The sequence below is a fragment of the Conger conger genome, chromosome 8, assembly GCF_963514075.1.
Source record: "Conger conger chromosome 8, fConCon1.1, whole genome shotgun sequence".
NCBI lineage: Eukaryota > Metazoa > Chordata > Actinopteri > Anguilliformes > Congridae > Conger > Conger conger.
The window spans coordinates 35,644,273-35,671,457 of record NC_083767.1 but is presented as its reverse complement, the minus strand read 5'-3'; the positions used below and the strand labels follow the sequence as shown (position 1 = coordinate 35,671,457).

General features: G+C 42.2%; 18 non-coding genes across 18 annotated transcripts; all 18 read left to right on the top strand.

Annotated features, from left to right (window-relative positions):
• The first annotated feature begins 406 nt into the window (after positions 1–406).
• Positions 407–488, top strand: trnas-gcu (transfer RNA serine (anticodon GCU)). The gene has a single exon. It is a non-coding gene; the product is annotated as a tRNA-Ser (tRNA).
• A 3,388-nt stretch (positions 489–3,876) lies between these two features.
• trnas-gcu (transfer RNA serine (anticodon GCU)) lies at positions 3,877–3,958 on the top strand. Its single transcript has one exon. It is a non-coding gene; the product is annotated as a tRNA-Ser (tRNA).
• A 615-nt stretch (positions 3,959–4,573) lies between these two features.
• On the top strand, positions 4,574–4,655 carry trnas-gcu (transfer RNA serine (anticodon GCU)). The gene has a single exon. It is a non-coding gene; the product is annotated as a tRNA-Ser (tRNA).
• A 615-nt stretch (positions 4,656–5,270) lies between these two features.
• Positions 5,271–5,352, top strand: trnas-gcu (transfer RNA serine (anticodon GCU)). Its single transcript has one exon. It is a non-coding gene; the product is annotated as a tRNA-Ser (tRNA).
• A 615-nt stretch (positions 5,353–5,967) lies between these two features.
• trnas-gcu (transfer RNA serine (anticodon GCU)) lies at positions 5,968–6,049 on the top strand. Its single transcript has one exon. It is a non-coding gene; the product is annotated as a tRNA-Ser (tRNA).
• A 614-nt stretch (positions 6,050–6,663) lies between these two features.
• trnas-gcu (transfer RNA serine (anticodon GCU)) lies at positions 6,664–6,745 on the top strand. The gene has a single exon. It is a non-coding gene; the product is annotated as a tRNA-Ser (tRNA).
• Positions 6,746–8,057: 1,312 nt separating this feature from the next.
• Positions 8,058–8,139, top strand: trnas-gcu (transfer RNA serine (anticodon GCU)). Its single transcript has one exon. It is a non-coding gene; the product is annotated as a tRNA-Ser (tRNA).
• Positions 8,140–12,239: 4,100 nt separating this feature from the next.
• Positions 12,240–12,321, top strand: trnas-gcu (transfer RNA serine (anticodon GCU)). Its single transcript has one exon. It is a non-coding gene; the product is annotated as a tRNA-Ser (tRNA).
• Positions 12,322–13,633: 1,312 nt separating this feature from the next.
• Positions 13,634–13,715, top strand: trnas-acu (transfer RNA serine (anticodon ACU)). Its single transcript has one exon. It is a non-coding gene; the product is annotated as a tRNA-Ser (tRNA).
• A 1,299-nt stretch (positions 13,716–15,014) lies between these two features.
• Positions 15,015–15,096, top strand: trnas-gcu (transfer RNA serine (anticodon GCU)). The gene has a single exon. It is a non-coding gene; the product is annotated as a tRNA-Ser (tRNA).
• A 3,390-nt stretch (positions 15,097–18,486) lies between these two features.
• trnas-gcu (transfer RNA serine (anticodon GCU)) lies at positions 18,487–18,568 on the top strand. The gene has a single exon. It is a non-coding gene; the product is annotated as a tRNA-Ser (tRNA).
• Positions 18,569–19,183: 615 nt separating this feature from the next.
• Positions 19,184–19,265, top strand: trnas-gcu (transfer RNA serine (anticodon GCU)). Its single transcript has one exon. It is a non-coding gene; the product is annotated as a tRNA-Ser (tRNA).
• Positions 19,266–21,275: 2,010 nt separating this feature from the next.
• Positions 21,276–21,357, top strand: trnas-gcu (transfer RNA serine (anticodon GCU)). The gene has a single exon. It is a non-coding gene; the product is annotated as a tRNA-Ser (tRNA).
• Positions 21,358–21,972: 615 nt separating this feature from the next.
• On the top strand, positions 21,973–22,054 carry trnas-gcu (transfer RNA serine (anticodon GCU)). Its single transcript has one exon. It is a non-coding gene; the product is annotated as a tRNA-Ser (tRNA).
• A 2,008-nt stretch (positions 22,055–24,062) lies between these two features.
• On the top strand, positions 24,063–24,144 carry trnas-gcu (transfer RNA serine (anticodon GCU)). Its single transcript has one exon. It is a non-coding gene; the product is annotated as a tRNA-Ser (tRNA).
• A 615-nt stretch (positions 24,145–24,759) lies between these two features.
• On the top strand, positions 24,760–24,841 carry trnas-gcu (transfer RNA serine (anticodon GCU)). The gene has a single exon. It is a non-coding gene; the product is annotated as a tRNA-Ser (tRNA).
• Positions 24,842–25,455: 614 nt separating this feature from the next.
• trnas-gcu (transfer RNA serine (anticodon GCU)) lies at positions 25,456–25,537 on the top strand. Its single transcript has one exon. It is a non-coding gene; the product is annotated as a tRNA-Ser (tRNA).
• A 1,312-nt stretch (positions 25,538–26,849) lies between these two features.
• Positions 26,850–26,931, top strand: trnas-gcu (transfer RNA serine (anticodon GCU)). The gene has a single exon. It is a non-coding gene; the product is annotated as a tRNA-Ser (tRNA).
• Positions 26,932–27,185: the final 254 nt, after the last annotated feature.

Below are 27,185 nucleotides of genomic sequence, written 5' to 3'. Positions count from 1 at the left end.
TAAACAGCAGCAATTCAGTGATCTCATATTTACACTCATCGGTCCATACAACCTTATTCCACACCTCAGATATCCTGTTTTCGTGTACCAGTGCAAGTTTTCTTTTTAGCTGTTCATATCCTCTTCTACGTAGTGGCTTTTTGTCTGCCAGACATCACCTTAGACCTACATGATTGAGTTGCCTTTTCACAGCGCAAAGACAGACAGAAACACCTGTGCATTTCTTCATATCTGAAGAACGAGAGGAACTAGATTTTTTCCTTTTCATTGAACATACATTATTCATAGTTTATTTGAAATGATGATAGCTTTGTTGGTCTACCTGTTCTTCATTGGTTGCTTTGAGTCCCAGTTTCTTTGAATCTTGCAATAATCTTTCATACTCCAGTGAGTTCCAGCGGTTTAGGACGAGGTGGCCGAGTGGTTAAGGCGATGGACTGCTAATCCATTGTGCTCTGCACGCGTGGGTTTGAATCCCATCCTCGTCGAACTGGAGCATTGGGTTCCATGGAGCTTGATGTATGTTTGAGGTGAACGCCACCCAATCCAGGCTTTCATTTGTACCCTCATCTGGTGAAAACAATTGTCAGGAGCCTTTCTCTGGAGTGTTCTTCATTCACCTATGGAAGCCATTTCCTCTCCCAGCAAATACTGATATATTTGGGTTATCGATACTGTGAATTTCCAGGTCCTTTGTAAACAGCAGCAATTCAGTGATCTCATATTTACACTCATCGGTCCATACAACCTTATTCCACACCTCAGATATCCTGTTTTCGTGTACCAGTGCAAGTTTTCTTTTTAGCTGTTCATATCCTCTTCTACGTAGTGGCTTTTTGTCTGCCAGACATCACCTTAGACCTACATGATTGAGTTGCCTTTTCACAGCGCAAAGACAGACAGAAACACCTGTGCATTTCTTCAGATCTGAAGCACGAGAAGAACTAGATTTTTTCCTTTTCATTGAACATACATTATTCATAGTTTATTTGAAATGATGATAGTTTTGTTGGTCTACCTGTTCTTCATTGGTTGCTTTGAGTCCCAGTTTCTTTGAATCTTGCAATAATCTTTCATACTCCAGTGAGTTCCTGCGGTTTAGGACGAGGTGGCCGAGTGGTTAAGGCGATGGACTGCTAATCCATTGTGCTCTGCACGCGTGGGTTGGAATCCCATCCTTGTCGAACTGGAGGTTTTGGGTTCCATGGAGCTTGATGTATGTTTGAGGTGAACGCCACCCAATCCAGGCTTTCATTCGTACCCTCATCTGGTGAAAACAATTGTCAGGAGCCTTTCTCTGGTGTGTTCTTCATTCACCTTTGGAAGCCATTTCCTCTCCCAGCAAGTACTGATATATTTGGGTTATCGATACTGTGAATTTCCAGGTCCTTTGTAAACAGCAGCAATTCAGTGATCTCATATTTACACTCATCGGTCCATACAACCTTATTCCACACCTCAGATATCCTGTTTTCGTGTACCAGTGCAAGTTTTCTTTTTAGCTGTTCATATCCTCTTCTACGTAGTGGCTTTTTGTCTGCCAGACATCACCTTAGACCTATATGATTGAGTCGCCTTTTCACAGCGCAAAGATAGACAGAAACACCTGTGCATTTCTTCAGATCTGAAGAACGAGAGGAACTAGATTTTTTCCTTTTCATTGAACATACATTATTCATAGTTTATTTGAAATGATGATAGTTTTGCTGGTCTACCTGTTCTTCATTGGTTGCTTTGAGTCCCAGTTTCTTTGAATCTTGCAATAATCTTTCATACTCCAGTGAATTTCAGCGTTTTAGGACGAGGTGGCCGAGTGCTTAAGGGGATGGACTGCTAATCCATTGTGCTCTGCATGCGTGGGTTCGAATCCCATCCTCGTCGAACTGGAGCTTTTGGGTTCCATGGAGCTTGATGTATGTTTGAGGTGAACGCCACCCAATCCAGGCTTTCATTCGTACCCTCATCTGGTGAAAACAATTGTCAGGAGCCTTTCTCTGGTGTGTTCTTCATTCACCTTTGGAAGCCATTTCCTCTCCCAGCAAGTACTGATATATTTGGGTTATCGATACTGTGAATTTCCAGGTCCTTTGTAAACAGCAGCAATTCAGTGATCTCATATTTACACTCATCGGTCCATACAACCTTATTCCACACCTCAGATATCCTGTTTTCGTGTACCAGTGCAAGTTTTCTTTTTAGCTGTTCATATCCTCTTCTACGTAGTGGCTTTTTGTCTGCCAGACATCACCTTAGACCTATATGATTGAGTTGCCTTTTCACAGCGCAAAGACAGACAGAAACACCTGTGCATTTCTTCAGATCTGAAGAACGAGAGGAACTAGATTTTTTCCTTTTCATTGAATATACATTATTCATAGTTTATTTGAAATGATGATAGTTTTGCTGGTCTACCTGTTCTTCATTGGTTGCTTTGAGTCCCATTTCTTTGAATCTTGCAATAATCTTTCATACTCCAGTGAGTGCCAGCGGTTTAGGACGAGGTGGCCGAGTGGTTAAGGCGATGGACTGCTAATCCATTGTGCTCTGCACGCGTGGGTTGGAATCCCATCCTCGTCGAACTGGATGTTTTGGGTTCCATGGAGCTTGATGTATGTTTGAGGTGAACGCCACCCAATCCAGGCTTTCATTCGTACCCTCATCTGGTGAAAACAATTGTCTGGAGTGTTCTTCATTCACCTATGGAAGCCATTTCCTCTCCCAGCAAGTACTGATATATTTGGGTTATCGATACTGTGAATTTCCAGGTCCTTTGTACACAGCAGCAATTCAGTGATCTCATATTTACACTCATCGGTCCATACAACCTTATTCCACACCTCAGATATCCTGTTTTCGTGTACCAGTGCAAGTTTTCTTTTTAGCTGTTCATATCCTCTTCTACGTAGTGGCTTTTTGTCTGCCAGACATCACCTTAGACCTATATGATTGAGTTGCCTTTTCACAGCGCAAAGAGAGACAGAAACACCTGTGCATTTCTTCAGATCTGAAGAACGAGAGGAACTAGATTTTTTCCTTTTCATTGAACATACATTATTCATAGTTTATTTGAAATGATGATAGTTTTGCTGGTCTACCTGTTCTTCATTGGTTGCTTTGAGTCCCAGTTTCTTTGAATCTTGCAATAATCTTTCATACTCCAGTGAATTGCAACGTTTTAGGACGAGGTGGCCGAGTGGTTAAGGCGATGGACTGCTAATCCATTGTGCTCTGCACGCCTGGGTTCGAATCCCATCCTCATCGAACTGGAGCTTTTGGGTTCCATGGAGCTTGATGTATGTTTGAGGTGAACGCCAACCAATCCAGGCTTTCATTCGTACCCTCATCTGGTGAAAACAATTGTCAGGAGCCTTTCTCTGGAGTGTTCTTCATTCACCTTTGGAAGCCATTTCCTCTCCCAGCAAGTACTGATATATTTGGTTTATCGATACTGTGAATTTCCAGGTCCTTTGTAAACAGCAGCAATTCAGTGATCTCATATTTACACTCATCGGTCCATACAACCTTATTCCACACCTCAGATATCCTGTTTTCGTGTACCAGTGCAAGTTTTCTTTTTTGCTGTTCATATCCTCTTCTACGTAGTGGCTTTTTGTCTGCCAGACATCACCTTAGACCTATATGATTGAGTCGCCTTTTCACAGCGCAAAGATAGACAGAAACACCTGTGCATTTCTTCAGATCTGAAGAACGAGAGGAACTAGATTTTTTCCTTTTCATTGAACATACATTATTCATAGTTTATTTGAAATTATGATAGTTTTGCTGGTCTACCTGTTCTTCATTGGTTGCTTTGAGTCCCAGTTTCTTTGAATCTTGCAATAATCTTTCATACTCCAGTGAATTTCAGCGTTTTAGGACGAGGTGGCCGAGTGGTTAAGGCGATGGACTGCTAATCCATTGTGCTCTGCATGCGTGGGTTCGAATCCCATCCTCGTCGAACTGGAGCTTTTGGGTTCCATGGAGCTTGATGTATGTTTGAGGTGAACGCCACCCAATCCAGGCTTTCATTCGTACCCTCATCTGGTGAAAACAATTGTCAGGAGCCTTTCTCTGGTGTGTTCTTCATTCACCTTTGGAAGCCATTTCCTCTCCCAGCAAGTACTGATATATTTGGGTTATCGATACTGTGAATTTCCAGGTCCTTTGTAAACAGCAGCAATTCAGTGATCTCATATTTACACTCATCGGTCCATACAACCTTATTCCAAACCTCAGATATCCTGTTTTCGTGTACCAGTGCAAGTTTTCTTTTTAGCTGTTCATATCCTCTTCTACGTAGTGGCTTTTTGTCTGCCAGACATCACCTTAGACCTATATGATTGAGTTGCCTTTTCACAGCGCAAAGATAGACAGAAACACCTGTGCATTTCTTCAGATCTGAAGAACGAGAGGAACTAGATTTTTTCCTTTTCATTGAACATACATTATTCATAGTTTATTTGAAATGATGATAGTTTTGCTGGTCTACCTGTTCTTCATTGGTTGCTTTGAGTCCCAGTTTCTTTGAATCTTGCAATAATCTTTCATACTCCAGTGAATTTCAGCGTTTTAGGACGAGGTGGCCGAGTGGTTAAGGCGATGGACTGCTAATCCATTGTGCTCTGCACGCGTGGGTTCGAATCCCATCCTCGTCGAACTGGAGCTTTTTGGTTCCATGGAGCTTGATGTATGTTTGAGGTGAACGCCACCCAATCCAGGCTTTCATTCGTACCCTCATCTGGTGAAAACAATTGTCAGGAGCCTTTCTCTGGTGTGTTCTTCATTCACCTTTGGAAGCCATTTCCTCTCCCAGCAAGTACTGATATATTTGGGTTATCGATACTGTGAATTTCCAGGTCCTTTGTAAACAGCAGCAATTCAGTGATCTCATATTTACACTCATCGGTCCATACAACCTTATTCCACACCTCAGATATCCTGTTTTCGTGTACCAGTGAGAGTTTTATTTTTAGCTGTTCATATCCTCTTCTACGTAGTGGCTTTTTGTCTGCCAGACATCACCTTAGACCTACATGATTGAGTTGCCTTTTCACAGCGCAAAGACAGACAGAAACACCTGTGCATTTCTTCAGATCTGAAGCACGAGAAGAACTAGATTTTTTCCTTTTCATTGAACATACATTATTCATAGTTTATTTGAAATGATGATAGTTTTGTTGGTCTACCTGTTCTTCATTGGTTGCTTTGAGTCCCAGTTTCTTTGAATCTTGCAATAATATTTCATACTCCAGTGAGTTTCCGCGGTTTGGGACGAGGTGGCCGAGTGGTTAAGGCGATGGACTGCTAATCCATTGTGCTCTGCACGCGTGGGTTCGAATCCCATCCTCGTCGAACTGGAGGTTTTGGGTTCCATGGAGCTTGATGTATGTTTGAGGTGAACGCCACCCAATCCAGGCTTTCATTCGTACCCTCATCTGGTGAAAACAATTGTCAGGAGCCTTTCTCTGGTGTGTTCTTCATTCACCTTTGGAAGCCATTTCCTCTCCCAGCAAGTACTGATATATTTGGGTTATCGATACTGTGAATTTCCAGGTCCTTTGTAAACAGCAGCAATTCAGTGATCTCATATTTACACTCATCGGTCCATACAACCTTATTCCACACCTCAGATATCCTGTTTTCGTGTACCAGTGCAAGTTTTCTTTTTAGCTGTTCATATCCTCTTCTACGTAGTGGCTTTTTGTCTGCCAGACATCACCTTAGACCTACATGATTGAGTTGCCTTTTCACAGCGCAAAGACAGACAGAAACACCTGTGCATTTCTTCAAATCTGAAGCACGAGAAGAACTAGATTTTTTCCTTTTCATTGAACATACATTATTCATAGTTTATTTGAAATGATGATAGTTTTGTTGGTCTACCTGTTCTTCATTGGTTGCTTTGAGTCCCAGTTTCTTTGAAACTTGCAATAATCTTTGATACTCCAGTGAGTTCCTGCGGTTTGGGACGAGGTGGCCGAGTGGTTAAGGCGATGGACTGCTAATCCATTGTGCTCTGCACGCGTGGGTTCGAATCCCATCCTCGTCGAACTGGAGCTTTTGGGTTCCATGGAGCTTGATGTATGTTTGAGGTGAACGCCACCCAATCCAGGCTTTCATTCGTACCCTCATCTGGTGAAAACAATTGTCAGGAGCCTTTCTCTGGAGTGTTCTTCATTCACCTATGGAAGCCATTTCCTCTCCCAGCAAATACTGATATATTTGGGTTATCGATACTGTGAATTTCCAGGTCCTTTGTAAACAGCAGCAATTCAGTGATCTCATATTTACACTCATTGGTCCATACAACCTTATTCCACACCTCAGATATCCTGTTTTCGTGTACCAGTGCAAGTTTTCTTTTTTGCTGTTCATATCCTCTTCTACGTAGTGGCTTTTTGTCTGCCAGACATCACCTTAGACCTATATGATTGAGTCGCCTTTTCACAGCGCAAAGATAGACAGAAACACCTGTGCATTTCTTCAGATCTGAAGAACGAGAGGAACTAGATTTTTTCCTTTTCATTGAACATACATTATTCATAGTTATTTGAAATTATGATAGTTTTGCTGGTCTACCTGTTCTTCATTGGTTGCTTTGAGTCCCAGTTTCTTTGAATCTTGCAATAATCTTTCATACTCCAGTGAATTTCAGCGTTTTAGGACGAGGTGGCCGAGTGGTTAAGGCGATGGACTGCTAATCCATTGTGCTCTGCATGCGTGGGTTCGAATCCCATCCTCGTCGAACTGGAGCTTTTGGGTTCCATGGAGCTTGATGTATGTTTGAGGTGAACGCCACCCAATCCAGGCTTTCATTCGTACCCTCATCTGGTGAAAACAATTGTCAGGAGCCTTTCTCTGGTGTGTTCTTCATTCACCTTTGGAAGCCATTTCCTCTCCCAGCAAGTACTGATATATTTGGGTTATCGATACTGTGAATTTCCAGGTCCTTTGTAAACAGCAGCAATTCAGTGATCTCATATTTACACTCATCGGTCCATACAACCTTATTCCACACCTCAGATATCCTGTTTTCGTGTACCAGTGCAAGTTTTCTTTTTTGCTGTTCATATCCTCTTCTACGTAGTGGCTTTTTGTCTGCCAGACATCACCTTAGACCTACATGATTGAGTCGCCTTTTCACAGCGCAAAGACAGACAGAAACACCTGTGCATTTCTTCAGATCTGAAGAACGAGAGGAACTAGATTTTTTCCTTTTCATTGAACATACATTATTCATAGTTTATTTGAAATGATGATAGTTTTGCTGGTCTACCTGTTCTTCATTGGTTGCTTTGAGTCCCAGTTTCTTTGAATCTTGCAATAATCTTTCATACTCCAGTGAATTTTAGCGTTTTAGGATGAGGTGGCCGAGTGGTTAAGGCGATGGACTGCTAATCCATTGTGCTCTGCACGCCTGGGTTCGAATCCCATCCTCGTCGAACTGGAGGTTTTGGGTTCCATGGAGCTTGATGTATGTTTGAGGTGAACGCCACCCAATCCAGGCTTTCATTCGTACCCTCATCTGGTGAAAACAATTGTCAGGAGCCTTTCTCTGGTGTGTTCTTCATTCACCTTTGGAAGCCATTTCCTCTCCCAGCAAGTACTGATATATTTGGGTTATCGATACTGTGAATTTCCAGGTCCTTTGTAAACAGCAGCAATTCAGTGATCTCATATTTACACTCATCGGTCCATACAACCTTATTCCACACCTCAGATATCCTGTTTTCGTGTACCAGTGCAAGTTTTCTTTTTAGCTGTTCATATCCTCTTCTACGTAGTGGCTTTTTGTCTGCCAGACATCACCTTAGACCTATATGATTGAGTTGCCTTTTCACAGCGCAAAGACAGACAGAAACACCTGTGCATTTCTTCAGATCTGAAGAACGAGAGGAACTAGATTTTTTCCTTTTCATTGAACATACATTATTCATAGTTTATTTGAAATGATGATAGTTTTGCTGGTCTACCTGTTCTTCATTGGTTGCTTTGAGTCCCAGTTTCTTTGAATCTTGCAATAATCTTTCATACTCCAGTGAATTTTAGCGTTTTAGGATGAGGTGGCCGAGTGGTTAAGGCGATGGACTGCTAATCCATTGTGCTCTGCACGCGTGGGTTCGAATCCCATCCTCGTCGAACTGGAGGTTTTGGGTTCCATGGAGCTTGATGTATGTTTGAGGTGAACGCCACCCAATCCAGGCTTTCATTCGTACCCTCATCTGGTGAAAACAATTGTCAGGAGCCTTTCTCTGGTGTGTTCTTCATTCACCTTTGGAAGCCATTTCCTCTCCCAGCAAGTACTGATATATTTGGGTTATCGATACTGTGAATTTCCAGGTCCTTTGTAAACAGCAGCAATTCAGTGATCTCATATTTACACTCATCGGTCCATACAACCTTATTCCACACCTCAGATATCCTGTTTTCGTGTACCAGTGCAAGTTTTCTTTTTAGCTGTTCATATCCTCTTCTACGTAGTGGCTTTTTGTCTGCCAGACATCACCTTAGACCTATATGATTGAGTTGCCTTTTCACAGCGCAAAGATAGACAGAAACACCTGTGCATTTCTTCAGATCTGAAGCACGAGAAGAACTAGATTTTTTCCTTTTCATTGAACATACATTATTCATAGTTTATTTGAAATGATGATAGTTTTGTTGGTCTACCTGTTCTTCATTGTTTGCTTTGAGTCCCAGTTTCTTTGAATCTTGCAATAATCTTTCATACTCGAGGGAGTTCCAGCGGTTTAGGACGAGGTGGCCGAGTGGTTAAGGCGATGGACTGCTAATCCATTGTGCTCTGCACGCGTTGGTTCGAATCCCATCCTCGTCGAACTGGAGCTTTTGGGTTCCATGGAGCTTGATGTATGTTTGAGGTGAACGCCACCCAATCCAGGCTTTCATTCGTACCCTCATCTGGTGAAAACAATTGTCAGGAGCCTTTCTCTGGAGTGTTCTTCATTCACCTCTGGAAGCCATTTCCTCTCCCAGCAAATACTGATATATTTGGGTTATCGATACTGTGAATTTCCAGGTCCTTTGTAAACAGCAGCAATTCGGTGATCTCATATTTACACTCATCGGTCCATACAACCTTATTCCACACCTCAGATATCCTGTTTTCGTGTACCAGTGCAAGTTTTCTTTTTAGCTGTTCATATCCTCTACTACGTAGTGGCTTTTTGTCTGCCAGACATCACCTTAAACCTACATGATTGAGTTGCCTTTTCACAGCACAAAGACAGACAGAAACACCTGTGCCTTTCTTCAGATCTGAAGAACGAGAAGAACTAGATTTTTTCCTTTTCATTGAACATACATTATTCATAGTTTATTTGAAATGATGATAGTTTTGCTGGTCTACCTGTTCTTCATTGTTTGCTTTGAGTCCCAGTTTCTTTGAATCTTGCAATAATCTTTCATACTCCAGTGAATTTTAGCGTTTTAGGAAGAGGTGGCCGAGTGGTTAAGGCGATGGACTGCTAATCCATTGTGCTCTGCACGCGTGGGTTCGAATCCCATCCTCGTCGAACTGGAGGTTTTGGGTTCCATGGAGCTTGATGTATGTTTGAGGTGAACGCCACCCAATCCAGGCTTTCATTCGTACCCTCATCTGGTGAAAACAATTGTCAGGAGCCTTTCTCTGGTGTGTTCTTCATTCACCTTTGGAAGCCATTTCCTCTCCCAGCAAGTACTGATATATTTGGGTTATCGATACTGTGAATTTCCAGGTCCTTTGTAAACAGCAGCAATTCAGTGATCTCATATTTACACTCATCGGTCCATACAACCTTATTCCACACCTCAGATATCCTGTTTTCGTGTACCAGTGCAAGTTTTCTTTTTAGCTGTTCATATCCTCTTCTACGTAGTGGCTTTTTGTCTGCCAGACATCACCTTAGACCTATATGATTGAGTTGCCTTTTCACAGCGCAAAGATAGACAGAAACACCTGTGCATTTCTTCAGATCTGAAGAACGAGAGGAACTAGATTTTTTCCTTTTCATTGAACATACATTATTCATAGTTTATTTGAAATGATGATAGTTTTGCTGGTCTACCTGTTCTTCATTGGTTGCTGTGAGTCCCAGTTTCTTTGAATCTTGCAATAATCTTTCATACTCCAGTGAGTTCCAGCGGTTTAGGACGAGGTGGGCGAGTGGTTAAGGCGATGGACTGCTAATCCATTGTGCTCTGCACGCGTGGGTTCGAATCCCATCCTCGTCGAACTGGAGGTTTTGGGTTCCATGGAGCTTGATGTATGTTTGAGGTGAACGCCACCCAATCCAGGCTTTCATTCGTACCCTCATCTGGTGAAAACAATTGTCAGGAGCCTTTCTCTGGTGTGTTCTTCATTCACCTTTGGAAGCCATTTCCTCTCCCAGCAAGTACTGATATATTTGGGTTATCGATACTGTGAATTTCCAGGTCCTTTGTAAACAGCAGCAATTCAGTGATCTCATATTTACACTCATCGGTCCATACAACCTTATTCCACACCTCAGATATCCTGTTTTCGTGTACCAGTGCAAGTTTTCTTTTTAGCTGTTCATATCCTCTTCTACGTAGTGGCTTTTTGTCTGCCAGACATCACCTTAGACCTATATGATTGAGTCGCCTTTTCACAGCGCAAAGATAGACAGAAACACCTGTGCATTTCTTCAGATCTGAAGCACGAGAAGAACTAGATTTTTTCCTTTTCATTGAACATACATTATTCATAGTTTATTTGAAATGATGATAGTTTTGTTGGTCTACCTGTTCTTCATTGTTTGCTTTGAGTCCCAGTTTCTTTGAATCTTGCAATAATCTTTCATACTCGAGGGAGTTCCAGCGGTTTAGGACGAGGTGGCCGAGTGGTTAAGGCGATGGACTGCTAATCCATTGTGCTCTGCACGCGTTGGTTCGAATCCCATCCTCGTCGAACTGGAGCTTTTGGGTTCCATGGAGCTTGATGTATGTTTGAGGTGAACGCCACCCAATCTAGGCTTTCATTCGTACCCTCATCTGGTGAAAACAATTGTCAGGAGCCTTTCTCTGGAGTGTTCTTCATTCACCTCTGGAAGCCATTTCCTCTCCCAGCAAATACTGATATATTTGGGTTATCGATACTGTGAATTTCCAGGTCCTTTGTAAACAGCAGCAATTCGGTGATCTCATATTTACACTCATCGGTCCATACAACCTTATTCCACACCTCAGATATCCTGTTTTCGTGTACCAGTGCAAGTTTTCTTTTTAGCTGTTCATATCCTCTACTACGTAGTGGCTTTTTGTCTGCCAGACATCACCTTAAACCTACATGATTGAGTTGCCTTTTCACAGCACAAAGACAGACAGAAACACCTGTGCCTTTCTTCAGATCTGAAGCACGAGAAGAACTAGATTTTTTCCTTTTCATTGAACATACATTATTCATAGTTTATTTGAAATGATGATAGTTTTGCTGGTCTACCTGTTCTTCATTGTTTGCTTTGAGTCCCAGTTTCTTTGAATCTTGCAATAATCTTTCATACTCCAGTGAATTTTAGCGTTTTAGGAAGAGGTGGCCGAGTGGTTAAGGTGATGGACTGCTAATCCATTGTGCTCTGCACGCGTGGGTTCGAATCCCATCCTCGTCGAACTGGAGCTTTTGGGTTCCATGGAGCTTGATGTATGTTTGAGGTGAACGCCACCCAATCCAGGCTTTCATTCGTACCCTCATCTGGTGAAAACAATTGTCAGGAGCCTTTCTCTGGAGTGTTCTTCATTCACCTATGGAAGCCATTTCCTCTCCCAGCAAATACTGATATATTTGGGTTTTCGATACTGTGAATTTCCAGGTCCTTTGTAAACAGCAGCAATTCAGTGATCTCATATTTACACTCATCGGTCCATACAACCTTATTCCACACCTCAGATATCCTGTTTTCGTGTACCAGTGCAAGTTTTCTTTTTTGCTGTTCATATCCTCTTCTACGTAGTGGCTTTTTGTCTGCCAGACATCACCTTAGACCTATATGATTGAGTCGCCTTTTCACAGCGCAAAGATAGACAGAAACACCTGTGCATTTCTTCAGATCTGAAGAACGAGAGGAACTAGATTTTTTCCTTTTCATTGAACATACATTATTCATAGTTTATTTGAAATGATGATAGTTTTGCTGGTCTACCTGTTCTTCATTGTTTGCTTTGAGTCCCAGTTTCTTTGAATCTTGCAATAATCTTTCATACTCCAGTGAATTTCAGCGTTTTAGGACGAGGTGGCCGAGTGGTTAAGGCGATGGACTGCTAATCCATTGTGCGCTGCACGCGTGGGTTCGAATCCCATCCTCGTCGAACTGGAGGTTTTGGGTTCCATGGAGCTTGATGTATGTTTGAGGTGAACGCCACCCAATCCAGGATTTCATTCGTACCCTCATCTGGTGAAAACAATTGTCAGGAGCCTTTCTCTGGAGTGTTCTTCATTCACCTATGGAAGCCATTTCCTCTCCCAGCAAATACTGATATATTTGGGTTTTCGATACTGTGAATTTCCAGGTCCTTTGTAAACAGCAGCAATTCAGTGATCTCATATTTACACTCATCGGTCCATACAACCTTATTCCACACCTCAGATATCCTGTTTTCGTGTACCAGTGCAAGCTTTCTTTTTTGCTGTTCATATCCTCTTCTACGTAGTGGCTTTTTGTCTGCCAGACATCACCTTAGACCTATATGATTGAGTCGCCTTTTCACAGCGCAAAGATAGACAGAAACACCTGTGCATTTCTTCAGATCTGAAGAACGAGAGGAACTAGATTTTTTCCTTTTCATTGAACATACATTATTGATAGTTTATTTGAAATGATGATAGTTTTGCTGGTCTACCTGTTCTTCATTGTTTGCTTTGAGTCCCAGTTTCTTTGAATCTTGCAATAATCTTTCATACTCCAGTGAATTTCAGCGTTTTAGGATGAGGTGGCCGAGTGGTTAAGGCGATGGACTGCTAATCCATTGTGCTCTGCACGCGTGGGTTCGAATCCCTTCCTCGTCGAACTGGAGGTTTTGGGTTCCATGGAGCTTGATGTATGTTTGAGGTGAACGCCACCCAATCCAGGATTTCATTCGTACCCTCATCTGGTGAAAACAATTGTCAGGAGCCTTTCTCTGGTGTGTTCTTCATTCACCTTTGGAAGCCATTTCCTCTCCCAGCAAGTACTGATATATTTGGGTTATCGATACTGTGAATTTCCAGGTCCTTTGTAAACAGCAGCAATTCGGTGATCTCATATTTACACTCATCGGTCCATACAACCTTATTCCACACCTCAGATATCCTGTTTTCGTGTACCAGTGCAAGTTTTCTTTTTAGCTGTTCATATCCTCTTCTACGTAGTGGCTTTTTGTCTGCCAGACATCACCTTAGACCTACATGATTGAGTTGCCTTTTCACAGCGCAAAGACAGACAGAAACACCTGTGCATTTCTTCAGATCTGAAGCACGAGAAGAACTAGATTTTTTCCTTTTCATTGAACATACATTATTCATAGTTTATTTGAAATGATGATAGTTTTGCTGGTCTACCTGTTCTTCATTGGTTGCTTTGAGTCACAGTTTCTTTGAATCTTGCAATAATCTTTCATACTCCAGTGAATTTTAGCGTTTTAGGACGAGGTGGCCGAGTGGTTAAGGCGATGGACTACTAATCCATTGTGCTCTGCACGCGTGGGTTGGAATCCCATCCTCGTCGAACTGGAGCTTTTGGGTTCCATGGAGCTTGATGTATGTTTGAGGTGAACGCCACCCAATCCAGGCTTTCATTCGTACCCTCATCTGGTGAAAACAATTGTCTGGAGTGTTCTTCATTCACCTATGGAAGCCATTTCCTCTCCCAGCAAATACTGATATATTTGGGTTTTCGATACTGTGAATTTCCAGGTCCTTTGTAAACAGCAGCAATTCAGTGATCTCATATTTACACTCATCGGTCCATACAACCTTATTCCACACCTCAGATATCCTGTTTTCGTGTACCAGTGCAAGTTTTCTTTTTTGCTGTTCATATCCTCTTCTACGTAGTGGCTTTTTGTCTGCCAGACATCACCTTAGACCTACATGATTGAGTTGCCTTTTCACAGCGCAAAGACAGACAGAAACACCTGTGCATTTCTTCAGATCTGAAGCACGAGAAGAACTAGATTTTTTCCTTTTCATTGAACATACATTATTCATAGTTTATTTGAAATGATGATAGTTTTGCTGGTCTACCTGTTCTTCATTGGTTGCTTTGAGTCACAGTTTCTTTGAATCTTGCAATAATCTTTCATACTCCAGTGAATTTTAGCGTTTTAGGACGAGGTGGCCGAGTGGTTAAGGCGATGGACTGCTAATCCATTGTGCTCTGCACGCGTGGGTTGGAATCCCATCCTCGGCGAACTGGAGCTTTTGGGTTCCATGGAGCTTGATGTATGTTTGAGGTGAACGCCACCCAATCCAGGCTTTCATTCGTACCCTCATCTGGTGAAAACAATTGTCAGGAGCCTTTCTCTGGAGTGTTCTTCATTCACCTATGGAAGCCATTTCCTCTCCCAGCAAATACTGATATATTTGGGTTTTCGATACTGTGAATTTCCAGGTCCTTTGTAAACAGCAGCAATTCAGTGATCTCATATTTACACTCATCGGTCCATACAACCTTATTCCACACCTCAGATATCCTGTTTTCGTGTACCAGTGCAAGTTTTCTTTTTTGCTGTTCATATCCTCTTCTACGTAGTGGCTTTTTGTCTGCCAGACATCACCTTAGACCTATATGATTGAGTCGCCTTTTCACAGCGCAAAGATAGACAGAAACACCTGTGCATTTCTTCAGATCTGAAGAACGAGAGGAACTAGATTTTTTCCTTTTCATTGAACATACATTATTCATAGTTTATTTGAAATGATGATAGTTTTGCTGGTCTACCTGTTCTTCATTGTTTGCTTTGAGTCCCAGTTTCTTTGAATCTTGCAATAATCTTTCATACTCCAGTGAATTTTAGCGTTTTAGGACGAGGTGGCCGAGTGGTTAAGGCGATGGACTGCTAATCCATTGTGCTCTGCACGCGTGGGTTCGAATCCCATCCTCGTCGAACTGGAGGTTTTGGGTTCCATGGAGCTTGATGTATGTTTGAGGTGAACGCCACCCAATCCAGGATTTCATTCGTACCCTCATCTGGTGAAAACAATTGTCAGGAGCCTTTCTCTGGTGTGTTCTTCATTCACCTTTGGAAGCCATTTCCTCTCCCAGCAAGTACTGATATATTTGGGTTATCGATACTGTGAATTTCCAGGTCCTTTGTAAACAGCAGCAATTTGGTGATCTCATATTTACACTCATCGGTCCATACAACCTTATTCCACACCTCAGATATCCTGTTTTCGTGTACCAGTGCAAGTTTTCTTTTTAGCTGTTCATATCCTCTTCTACGTAGTGGCTTTTTGTCTGCCAGACATCACCTTAGACCTACATGATTGAGTTGCCTTTTCACAGCGCAAAGACAGACAGAAACACCTGTGCATTTCTTCAGATCTGAAGCACGAGAAGAACTAGATTTTTTCCTTTTCATTGAACATACATTATTCATAGTTTATTTGAAATGATGATAGTTTTGCTGGTCTACCTGTTCTTCATTGGTTGCTTTGAGTCACAGTTTCTTTGAATCTTGCAATAATCTTTCATACTCCAGTGAATTTTAGCGTTTTAGGACGAGGTGGCCGAGTGGTTAAGGCGATGGACTGCTAATCCATTGTGCTCTGCACGCGTGGGTTGTAATCCCATCCTCGTCGAACTGGAGCTTTTGGGTTCCATGGAGCTTGATGTATGTTTGAGGTGAACGCCACCCAATCCAGGCTTTCATTCGTACCCTCATCTGGTGAAAACAATTGTCAGGAGCCTTTCTCTGGAGTGTTCTTCATTCACCTATGGAAGCCATTTCCTCTCCCAGCAAATACTGATATATTTGGGTTTTCGATACTGTGAATTTCCAGGTCCTTTGTAAACAGCAGCAATTCGGTGATGTCATATTTACACTCATCGGTCCATACAACCTTATTCCACACCTCAGATATCCTGTTTTCGTGTACCAGTGCAAGTTTTCTTTTTAGCTGTTCATATCCTCTTCTACGTAGTGACTTTTTGTCTGCCAGACATCACCTTAGACCTACATGATTGAGTTGCCTTTTCACAGCGCAAAGACAGACAGAAACACCTGTGCATTTCTTCAGATCTGAAGCACGAGAAGAACTAGATTTTTTCCTTTTCATTGAACATACATTATTCATAGTTTATTTGAAATGATGATAGTTTTGCTGGTCTACCTGTTCTTCATTGGTTGCTTTGAGTCACAGTTTCTTTGAATCTTGCAATAATCTTTCATACTCCAGTGAATTTTAGCGTTTTAGGACGAGGTGGCCGAATGGTTAAGGCGATGGACTGCTAATCCATTGTGCTCTGCACGCGTGGGTTGGAATCCCATCCTCGTCGAACTGGAGCTTTTGGGTTCCATGGAGCTTGATGTATGTTTGAGGTGAACGCCACCCAATCCAGGATTTCATTCGTACCCTCATCTGGTGAAAACAATTGTCAGGAGCCTTTCTCTGGTGTGTTCTTCATTCACCTTTGGAAGCCATTTCCTCTCCCAGCAAGTACTGATATATTTGGGTTATCGATACTGTGAATTTCCAGGTCCTTTGTAAACAGCAGCAATTCGGTGATCTCATATTTACACTCATCGGTCCATACAACCTTATTCCACACCTCAGATATCCTGTTTTCGTGTACCAGTGCAAGTTTTCTTTTTAGCTGTTCATATCCTCTTCTACGTAGTGGCTTTTTGTCTGCCAGACATCACCTTAGACCTACATGATTGAGTTGCCTTTTCACAGCGCAAAGACAGACAGAAACACCTGTGCATTTCTTCAGATCTGAAGCACGAGAAGAACTAGATTTTTTCCTTTTCATTGAACATACATTATTCATAGTTTATTTGAAATGATGATAGTTTTGCTGGTCTACCTGTTCTTCATTGGTTGCTTTGAGTCACAGTTTCTTTGAATCTTGCAATAATCTTTCATACTCCAGTGAATTTTAGCGTTTTAGGACGAGGTGGCCGAGTGGTTAAGGCGATGGACTGCTAATCCATTGTGCTCTGCACGCGTGGGTTGGAATCCCATCCTCGTCGAACTGGAGCTTTTGGGTTCCATGGAGCTTGATGTATGTTTGAGGTGAACGCCACCCAATCCAGGCTTTCATTCGTACCCTCATCTGGTTAAAACAATTGTCAGGAGCCTTTCTCTGGAGTGTTCTTCATTCACCTATGGAAGCCATTTCCTCTCCCAGCAAATACTGATATATTTGGGTTTTCGATACTGTGAATTTCCAGGTCCTTTGTAAACAGCAGCAATTCAGTGATCTCATATTTACACTCATCGGTCCATACAACCTTGTTCCACACCTCAGATATCCTGTTTTCGTGTACCAGTGCAAGTTTTTTTTTTTGCTGTTCATATCCTCTTCTACGTAGTGGCTTTTTGTCTGCCATACATCACCTTAGACCTATATGATAGAGTCGCCTTTTCACAGCGCAAAGATAGACAGAAACACCTGTGCATTTCTTCAGATCTGAAGCACGAGAAGAACTAGATTTTTTCCTTTTCATTGAACATACATTATTCATAGTTTATTTGAAATGATGATAGTTTTGCTGGTCTACCTGTTCTTCATTGGTTGCTTTGAGTCACAGTTTCTTTGAATCTTGCAATAATCTTTCATACTCCAGTGAATTTTAGCGTTTTAGGACGAGGTGGCCGAGTGGTTAAGGCGATGGACTGCTAATCCATTGTGCTCTGCACGCGTGGGTTGGAATCCCATCCTCGTCGAACTGGAGCTTTTGGGTTCCATGGAGCTTGATGTATGTTTGAGGTGAACGCCACCCAATCCAGGCTTTCATTCGTACCCTCATCTGGTGAAAACAATTGTCTGGAGTGTTCTTCATTCACCTATGGAAGCCATTTCCTCTCCCAGCAAATACTGATATATTTGGGTTTTCGATACTGTGAATTTCCAGGTCCTTTGTAAACAGCAGCAATTCAGTGATCTCATATTTACACTCATCGGTCCATACAACCTTATTCCACACCTCAGATATCCTGTTTTCGTGTACCAGTGCAAGTTTTCTTTTTAGCTGTTCATATCCTCTTCTACGTAGTGGCTTTTTGTCTGCCAGACATCACCTTAGACCTATATGATTGAGTTGCCTTTTCACAGCGCAAAGATAGACAGAAACACCTGTGCATTTCTTCAGATCTGAAGAACGAGAGGAACTAGATTTTTTCCTTTTCATTGAACATACATTATTCATAGTTTATTTGAAATGATGATAGTTTTGCTGGTCTACCTGTTCTACATTGGTTGCTTTGAGTCCCAGTTTCTTTGAATCTTGCAATAATCTTTCATACTCCAGTGAATTTCAGCGGTTTAGGACGAGGTGGCCGAGTGGTTAAGGCAATGGACTGCTAATCCATTGTGCTCTGCACGCGTGGGTTCGAATCCCATCCTCGTCGAACTGGAGCTTTTGGGTTCCATGGAGCTTGATGTATGTTTGAGGTGAACGCCACCCAATCCAGGCTTTCATTCGTACCCTCATCTGGTGAAAACAATCGTCAGGAGCCTTTCTCTGGTGTGTTCTTCATTCACCTTTGGAAGCCATTTCCTCTCCCAGCAAGTACTGATATATTTGGGTTATCGATACTGTGAATTTCCAGGTCCTTTGTAAACAGCAGCAATTCAGTGATCTCATATTTACACTCATCGGTCCATACAACCTTATTCCACACCTCAGATATCCTGTTTTCGTGTACCAGTGCAAGTTTTCTTTTTAGCTGTTCATATCCTCTTCTACGTAGTGGCTTTTTGTCTGCCAGACATCACCTTAGACCTATATGATTGAGTTGCCTTTTCACAGCGCAAAGACAGACAGAAACACCGGTGCATTTCTTCAGATCTGAAGAACGAGAGGAACTAGATTTTTTCCTTTTCATTGAACATACATTATTCATAGTTTATTTGAAATGATGATAGTTTTGCTGGTCTACCTGTTCTACATTGGTTGCTTTGAGTCCCAGTTTCTTTGAATCTTGCAATAATCTTTCATACTCCAGTGAATTTCAGCGTTTTAGGACGAGGTGGCCGAGTGGTTAAGGCGATGGACTGCTAATCCATTGTGCTCTGCACGCGTGGGTTCGAATCCCATCCTCGTCGAACTGGAGGTTTTGGGTTCCATGGAGGTTGATGTATGTTTGAAGTGAACGCCACCCAATCCAGGCTTTCATTCGTACCCTCATCTGGTGAAAACAATTGTCAGGAGCCTTTCTCTGGTGTGTTCTTCATTCACCTTGGGAAGCCATTTCCTCTCCCAGCAAGTACTGATATATTTGGGTTATCGATACTGTGAATTTCCAGGTCCTTTGTAAACAGCAGCAATTCAGTGATCTCATATTTACACTCATCGGTCCATACAACCTTATTCCACACCTCAGATATCCTGTTTTCGTGTACCAGTGCAAGTTTTCTTTTTAGCTGTTCATATCCTCTTCTACGTAGTGGCTTTTTGTCTGCCAGACATCACCTTAGACCTACATGATTGAGTTGCCTTTTCACAGCGCAAAGACAGACAGAAACACCTGTGCATTTCTTCAGATCTGAAGAACGAGAGGAACTAGATTTTTTTCCTTTTCATTGAACATACATTATTCATAGTTTATTTGAAATGATGATAGTTTTGTTGGTCTACCTGTTCTTCATTGGTTGCTTTGAGTCCCAGTTTCTTTGAATCTTGCAATAATCTTTCTTACTCCAGTGAGTTCCAGCGGTTTGGGACGAGGTGGCCGAGTGGTTAAGGCGATGGACTGCTAATCCATTGTGCTCTGCACGCGTGGGTTGGAATCCCATCCTCGTCGAACTGGAGGTTTTGGGTTCCATGGAGCTTGATGTATGTTTGAGGTGAACGCCACCCAATCCAGGTTTTCATTCGTACCCTCATCTGGTGAAAACAATTGTCAGGAGCCTTTCTCTGGTGTGTTCTTCATTCACCTTTGGAAGCCATTTCCTCTCCCAGCAAGTACTGATATATTTGGGTTATCGATACTGTGAATTTCCAGGTCCTTTGTAAACAGCAGCAATTCAGTGATCTCAAATTTACACTCATTGGTCCATACAACCTTATTCCACACCTCAGATATCCTGTTTTCGTGTACCAGTGCAAGTTTTCTTTTTAGCTGTTCATATCCTCTTCTACGTAGTGGCTTTTTGTCTGCCAGACATCACCTTAGACCTACATGATTGAGTTGCCTTTTCACAGCGCAAAGACAGACAGAAACACCTGTGCATTTCTTCAGATCTGAAGCACGAGAAGAACTTGATTTTTTCCTTTTCATTGAACATACATTATTCATAGTTTATTTGAAATGATGATAGTTTTGCTGGTCTACCTGTTCTTCATTGGTTGCTTTGAGTCACAGTTTCTTTGAATCTTGCAATAATCTTTCATACTCCAGTGAATTTTAGCGTTTTAGGACGAGGTGGCCGAGTGGTTAAGGCGATGGACTGCTAATCCATTGTGCTCTGCACGCGTGGGTTGGAATCCCATCCTCGTCGAACTGGAGCTTTTGGGTTCCATGGAGCTTGATGGATGTTTGAGGTGAACGCCACCCAATCCAGGCTTTCATTCGTACCCTCATCTGGTGAAAACAATTGTCAGGAGCCTTTCTCTGGAGTGTTCTTCATTCACCTATGGAAGCCATTTCCTCTCCCAGCAAATACTGATATATTTGGGTTTTCGATACTGTGAATTTCCAGGTCCTTTGTAAACAGCAGCAATTCAGTGATCTCATATTTACACTCATCGGTCCATACAACCTTATTCCACACCTCAGATATCCTGTTTTCGTGTACCAGTGCAAGTTTTCTTTTTAGCTGTTCATATCCTCTTCTACGTAGTGGCTTTTTGTCTGCCAGACATCACCTTAGACCTACATGATTGAGTTGCATTTTCACAGCGCAAAGACAGACAGAAACACCTGTGCATTTCTTCAGATCTGAAGCACGAGAAGAACTAGATTTTTTCCTTTTCATTGAACATACATTATTCATAGTTTATTTGAAATGATGATAGTTTTGTTGGTCTACCTGTTCTTCATTGGTTGCTTTGAGTCCCAGTTTCTTTGAATCTTGCAATAATCTTTCATACTCCAGTGAGCTCCAGCGGTTTAGGACGAGGTGGCCGAGTGGTTAAGGCAATGGACTGCTAATCCATTGTGCTCTGCACGCGTGGGTTCGAATCCCATCCTCGTCGAACTGGAGCTTTTGGGTTCCATGGAGCTTCATGTATGTTTGAGGTGAACGCCACCCAATCCAGGCTTTCATTCGTACCCTCATCTGGTGAAAACAATTGTCAGGAGCCTTTCTCTGGTGTGTTCTTCATTCACCTTTGGAAGCCATTTCCTCTCCCAGCAAGTACTGATATATTTGGGTTATCGATACTGTGAATTTCCAGGTCCTTTGTAAACAGCAGCAATTCAGTGATCTCATATTTACACTCATCGGTCCATACAACCTTATTCCACACCTCAGATATCCTGTTTTCGTGTACCAGTGCAAGTTTTCTTTTTAGCTGTTCATATCCTCTTCTACGTAGTGGCTTTTTGTCTGCCAGACATCACCTTAGACCTATATGATTGAGTTGCCTTTTCACAGCGCAAAGATAGACAGAAACCCCTGTGCATTTCTTCAGATCTGAAGAACGAGAGGAACTAGATTTTTTCCTTTTCATTGAACATACATTATTCATAGTTTATTTGAAATGATGATAGTTTTGCTGGTCTACCTGTTCTTCATTGTTTGCTTTGAGTCCCAGTTTCTTTGAATCTTGCAATAATCTTTCATACTCCAGTGAATTTCAGCGTTTTAGGACGAGGTGGCCGAGTGGTTAAGGCGATGGACTGCTAATCCATTGTGCTCTGCACGCGTGGGTTCGAATCCCATCCTCGTCGAACTGGAGGTTTTGGGTTCCATGGAGCTTGATGTATGTTTGAGGTGAACGCCACCCAATCCAGGCTTTCATTCGTACCCTCATCTGGTGAAAACAATTGTCAGGAGCCTTTCTCTGGTGTGTTCTTCATTCACCTTTGGTAGCCATTTCCCTCCCAGCAAGTACTGATATATTTGGGTTATCGATACTGTGAATTTCCAGGTCCTTTGTAAACAGCAGCAATTCAGTGATCTCATATTTACACTCATCGGTCCATACAACCTTATTCCACACCTCAGATATCCTGTTTTCGTGTACCAGTGCAAGTTTTCTTTTTAGCTGTTCATATCCTCTTCTACGTAGTGGCTTTTTGTCTGCCAGACATCACCTTAGACCTACATGATTGAGTTGCATTTTCACAGCGCAAAGACAGACAGAAACACCTGTGCATTTCTTCAGATCTGAAGCACGAGAAGAACTAGATTTTTTCCTTTTCATTGAACATACATTATTCATAGTTTATTTGAAATGATGATAGTTTTGTTGGTCTACCTGTTCTTCATTGGTTGCTTTGAGTCCCAGTTTCTTTGAATCTTGCAATAATCTTTCATACTCCAGTGAGCTCCAGCGGTTTAGGACGAGGTGGCCGAGTGGTTAAGGCAATGGACTGCTAATCCATTGTGCTCTGTACGCGTGGGTTTGAATCCCATCCTCGTCGAACTGGAGCTTTTGGGTTCCATGGAGCTTCATGTATGTTTGAGGTGAACGCCACCCAATCCAGGCTTTCATTCGTACCCTCATCTGGTGAAAACAATTGTCAGGAGCCTTTCTCTGGTGTGTTCTTCATTCACCTTTGGAAGCCATTTCCTCTCCCAGCAAGTACTGATATATTTGGGTTATCGATACTGTGAATTTCCAGGTCCTTTGTAAACAGCAGCAATTCAGTGATCTCATATTTACACTCATCGGTCCATACAACCTTATTCCACACCTCAGATATCCTGTTTTCGTGTACCAGTGCAAGTTTTCTTTTTAGCTGTTCATATCCTCTTCTACGTAGTGGCTTTTTGTCTGCCAGACATCACCTTAGACCTATATGATTGAGTTGCCTTTTCACAGCGCAAAGATAGACAGAAACCCCTGTGCATTTCTTCAGATCTGAAGAACGAGAGGAACTAGATTTTTTCCTTTTCATTGAACATACATTATTCATAGTTTATTTGAAATGATGATAGTTTTGCTGGTCTACCTGTTCTTCATTGTTTGCTTTGAGTCCCAGTTTCTTTGAATCTTGCAATAATCTTTCATACTCCAGTGAATTTCAGCGTTTTAGGACGAGGTGGCCGAGTGGTTAAGGCGATGGACTGCTAATCCATTGTGCTCTGCACGCGTAGGTTGGAATCCCATCCTCGTCGAACTGGAGCTTTTGGGTTCCATGGAGCTTGATGTATGTTTGAGGTGAACGCCACCCAATCCAGGCTTTCATTCGTACCCTCATCTGGTGAAAACAATTGTCAGGAGCCTTTCTCTGGAGTGTTCTTCATTCACCTATGGAAGCCATTTCCTCTCCCAGCAAATACTGATATATTTGGGTTTTCGATACTGTGAATTTCCAGGTCCTTTGTAAACAGCAGCAATTCAGTGATCTCATATTTACACTCATCGGTCCATACAACCTTATTCCACACCTCAGATATCCTGTTTTCGTGTACCAGTGCAAGTTTTCTTTTTAGCTGTTCATATCCTCTTCTACGTAGTGGCTTTTTGTCTGCCAGACATCACCTTAGACCTACATGATTGAGTTGCATTTTCACAGCGCAAAGACAGACAGAAACACCTGTGCATTTCTTCAGATCTGAAGCACGAGAAGAACTAGATTTTTTCCTTTTCATTGAACATACATTATTCATAGTTTATTTGAAATGATGATAGTTTTGTTGGTCTACCTGTTCTTCATTGGTTGCTTTGAGTCCCAGTTTCTTTGAATCTTGCAGTAATCTTTCATACTCCAGTGAGCTCCAGCGGTTTAGGACGAGGTGGCCGAGTGGTTAAGGCAATGGACTGCTAATCCATTGTGCTCTGCACGCGTGGGTTCGAATCCCATCCTCGTCGAACTGGAGCTTTTGGGTTCCATGGAGCTTCATGTATGTTTGAGGTGAACGCCACCCAATCCAGGCTTTCATTCGTACCCTCATCTGGTGAAAACAATTGTCAGGAGCCTTTCTCTGGTGTGTTCTTCATTCACCTTTGGAAGCCATTTCCTCTCCCAGCAAGTACTGATATATTTGGGTTATCGATACTGTGAATTTCCAGGTCCTTTGTAAACAGCAGCAATTCAGTGATCTCATATTTACACTCATCGGTCCATACAACCTTATTCCACACCTCAGATATCCTGTTTTCGTGTACCAGTGCAAGTTTTCTTTTTAGCTGTTCATATCCTCTTCTACGTAGTGGCTTTTTGTCTGCCAGACATCACCTTAGACCTATATGATTGAGTTGCCTTTTCACAGCGCAAAGATAGACAGAAACCCCTGTGCATTTCTTCAGATCTGAAGAACGAGAGGAACTAGATTTTTTCCTTTTCATTGAACATACATTATTCATAGTTTATTTGAAATGATGATAGTTTTGCTGGTCTACCTGTTCTTCATTGTTTGCTTTGAGTCCCAGTTTCTTTGAATCTTGCAATAATCTTTCATACTCCAGTGAATTTCAGCGTTTTAGGACGAGGTGGCCGAGTGGTTAAGGCGATGGACTGCTAATCCATTGTGCTCTGCACGCGTGGGTTCGAATCCCATCCTCGTCGAACTGGAGGTTTTGGGTTCCATGGAGCTTGATGTATGTTTGAGGTGAACGCCACCCAATCCAGGCTTTCATTCGTACCCTCATCTGGTGAAAACAATTGTCAGGAGCCTTTCTCTGGTGTGTTCTTCATTCACCTTTGGTAGCCATTTCCCTCCCAGCAAGTACTGATATATTTGGGTTATCGATACTGTGAATTTCCAGGTCCTTTGTAAACAGCAGCAATTCAGTGATCTCATATTTACACTCATCGGTCCATACAACCTTATTCCACACCTCAGATATCCTGTTTTCGTGTACCAGTGCAAGTTTTCTTTTTAGCTGTTCATATCCTCTTCTACGTAGTGGCTTTTTGTCTGCCAGACATCACCTTAGACCTACATGATTGAGTTGCATTTTCACAGCGCAAAGACAGACAGAAACACCTGTGCATTTCTTCAGATCTGAAGCACGAGAAGAACTAGATTTTTTCCTTTTCATTGAACATACATTATTCATAGTTTATTTGAAATGATGATAGTTTTGTTGGTCTACCTGTTCTTCATTGGTTGCTTTGAGTCCCAGTTTCTTTGAATCTTGCAATAATCTTTCATACTCCAGTGAGCTCCAGCGGTTTAGGACGAGGTGGCCGAGTGGTTAAGGCAATGGACTGCTAATCCATTGTGCTCTGTACGCGTGGGTTCGAATCCCATCCTCGTCGAACTGGAGCTTTTGGGTTCCATGGAGCTTCATGTATGTTTGAGGTGAACGCCACCCAATCCAGGCTTTCATTCGTACCCTCATCTGGTGAAAACAATTGTCAGGAGCCTTTCTCTGGTGTGTTCTTCATTCACCTTTGGAAGCCATTTCCTCTCCCAGCAAGTACTGATATATTTGGGTTATCGATACTGTGAATTTCCAGGTCCTTTGTAAACAGCAGCAATTCAGTGATCTCATATTTACACTCATCGGTCCATACAACCTTATTCCACACCTCAGATATCCTGTTTTCGTGTACCAGTGCAAGTTTTCTTTTTAGCTGTTCATATCCTCTTCTACGTAGTGGCTTTTTGTCTGCCAGACATCACCTTAGACCTATATGATTGAGTTGCCTTTTCACAGCGCAAAGATAGACAGAAACCCCTGTGCATTTCTTCAGATCTGAAGAACGAGAGGAACTAGATTTTTTCCTTTTCATTGAACATACATTATTCATAGTTTATTTGAAATGATGATAGTTTTGCTGGTCTACCTGTTCTTCATTGTTTGCTTTGAGTCCCAGTTTCTTTGAATCTTGCAATAATCTTTCATACTCCAGTGAATTTCAGCGTTTTAGGACGAGGTGGCCGAGTGGTTAAGGCGATGGACTGCTAATCCATTGTGCTCTGCACGCGTAGGTTGGAATCCCATCCTCGTCGAACTGGAGCTTTTGGGTTCCATGGAGCTTGATGTATGTTTGAGGTGAACGCCACCCAATCCAGGCTTTCATTCGTACCCTCATCTGGTGAAAACAATTGTCAGGAGCCTTTCTCTGGAGTGTTCTTCATTCACCTATGGAAGCCATTTCCTCTCCCAGCAAATACTGATATATTTGGGTTTTCGATACTGTGAATTTCCAGGTCCTTTGTAAACAGCAGCAATTCAGTGATCTCATATTTACACTCATCGGTCCATACAACCTTATTCCACACCTCAGATATCCTGTTTTCGTGTACCAGTGCAAGTTTTCTTTTTAGCTGTTCATATCCTCTTCTACGTAGTGGCTTTTTGTCTGCCAGACATCACCTTAGACCTACATGATTGAGTTGCATTTTCACAGCGCAAAGACAGACAGAAACACCTGTGCATTTCTTCAGATCTGAAGCACGAGAAGAACTAGATTTTTTCCTTTTCATTGAACATACATTATTCATAGTTTATTTGAAATGATGATAGTTTTGTTGGTCTACCTGTTCTTCATTGGTTGCTTTGAGTCCCAGTTTCTTTGAATCTTGCAATAATCTTTCATACTCCAGTGAGCTCCAGCGGTTTAGGACGAGGTGGCCGAGTGGTTAAGGCAATGGACTGCTAATCCATTGTGCTCTGCACGCGTGGGTTCGAATCCCATCCTCGTCGAACTGGAGCTTTTGGGTTCCATGGAGCTTCATGTATGTTTGAGGTGAACGCCACCCAATCCAGGCTTTCATTCGTACCCTCATCTGGTGAAAACAATTGTCAGGAGCCTTTCTCTGGTGTGTTCTTCATTCACCTTTGGAAGCCATTTCCTCTCCCAGCAAGTACTGATATATTTGGGTTATCGATACTGTGAATTTCCAGGTCCTTTGTAAACAGCAGCAATTCAGTGATCTCATATTTACACTCATCGGTCC